The 1,650-nt window shown below is 63.8% G+C and overlaps 1 protein-coding gene across 6 annotated transcripts in view; it reads right to left on the reverse strand.

The window, feature by feature from the left end:
- Positions 1–367, reverse strand: part of FAM168A (family with sequence similarity 168 member A) — a 341,239-nt gene extending 340,872 nt beyond the window's left edge. For 2 of the 6 annotated variants that reach the window (XM_034759180.1, XM_034759177.1), the window contains exon 1: positions 165–365. The gene's annotated coding sequence lies outside the window, so the exon portion shown is untranslated. Of the gene's footprint in view, positions 1–164 lie in introns of all 6 variants that reach the window. The other 4 variants (XM_034759178.1, XM_034759179.1, XM_034759182.1 and 1 more) reach the window with 4 other exon arrangements.
- Positions 368–1,650: the final 1,283 nt, after the last annotated feature.

A 1,650-nucleotide genomic window follows, 5' to 3' on the forward strand; every position in this document is an offset into this window, starting at 1 on the left:
GCCCCCTCCCCCCTCTCCAGCTCCCCCCACATACCCCCTGCCCCACATCAGATCACACACACCCCGCTCCCCAGCCCAGCGGTGCCCGGCCCGCCCCGGGATGCGGTGGCCCCGGGCGCCCGCTCGTGGCCCCTGGGGGGAGCGGGGGTCTCCTCACCGCTCACCTGCGGGTGAACGAGACGGTGGCTGGTCTCCCCGGCGGCGGCGTCCCCGCTCCCGGTGTCCGTGGCGGTGGCTGCGCGGCTTCCCCCTCCTCCTCTGCCTCCTCCTCGGCTCCTGTCTTCCCACAGCAGCCAGCGAGTGGGGGAGGGGACAGGCCGAGAGGAGGGGGGGAAGAGTACCACCAGCGGGACCGTTAGAGACCAGCGGCGAACTACAGCTCCCGGCAGGCCACGCTCCGGGCACGGCGGGGCCGCAAGGCGGCATTGGTTGCGAGGCATGCTGGGAGTTGTAGTCTTCCCCTCGCACGTGTAATTTTCCCCGGGACCAAAACGGGGATAGTGCATGCTGGGACTTGTAGTATTAGGGCCATTAGCACGGTGGGCGCTGTAGTACTTCAGTGTGAGCGCCCGTCTTCCCGGGGACAGGAAGAGCAGGAGGGAACGTTGCATGCCGGGAGTTGTAGTTAAGGGGGGGGATTGATGTCGAGCATGCTGGGAGTTGTAGTCTTCCGCTGACCGCGACAATCTGTGGCCCGAGCGATAGGCGAGCGCGGGCTGCTGGGGCATGTAGTCAACGTGCAAGGGACGAGGAACGCGGAGTGCAGGGCGGACAGGGACCCCGGCGGAGCACGGCACGCTGGGACCTGTAGTCACAGAGAGGCCAGCTCTGGGAAGCTGCTGAAGCATGGCATGCTGGGACCTGTAGTCATGGAGCGTGGCATGCTGGGACCTGTAGTCAATAGATCTGGTGCTGGAGCCCAAACCCTGGGGGACTGTCAGACCCGTATAGGGTGATCAGATGGCCTGTTTTTATAGGGATAGTCCCGATATTTGTGGCTTTTTCTTACATAGCCTGTCCCGATTTTTCACACTTGCTATCTGGTCACCCTAGACCCCTATGAGCCTAGTCTGGAGGGAAAATGGGGGGGTGTTGCCCCTCCCTCCCATGCAGGTCTCTGTCAGGCACAGAATTTGCCCTCCCTCCCCCCGCATGGCCCCCTTCGCCTGGCTAGAGTTGCCCCCCCCACCCCTCAAAAATAGAAGTCCAACTACACCTATGGTGACTGTCACGGACTCACAGATCGTGCCCACTCTTGGCCCCGTGCGCTCCGTGGGGGGGGGTGCCCCTTTCAGTGCGACAGCCCTTCTCGGGGGTCCACTCTCTCTCGGGGTCAGGCCCCTCCACCTCCTGGAGCCGCACCTCTCTGAGCCTTAGCATGTCTGTCTCTCGCCATGGGCCCCCTCGGGGAGTCCACTCGCTCTGGACCCCCCGGGGCCTCCACCCCCGAAGAGGTTGACGCAACCCTGTTCTCTAGACCAGACTGACTCTCAGCCAGCATAAAACAGGAGGATTTATTGAGAGTTGAACACAGCACAGGAAACTCTCAGGGCCTCAGGCCTGGCCTCCCTCAGCCCAGCACATCCCAGTCTCTCTGCATCCAGGTGGGCTCTGCCTGCTCTCCCTCTCCAGCCCCAAGCCCCCCTGCTT

Source organism: Trachemys scripta, chromosome 1, assembly GCF_013100865.1.
Source record: "Trachemys scripta elegans isolate TJP31775 chromosome 1, CAS_Tse_1.0, whole genome shotgun sequence".
NCBI classification, from domain to species: Eukaryota; Metazoa; Chordata; order Testudines; family Emydidae; genus Trachemys; species Trachemys scripta.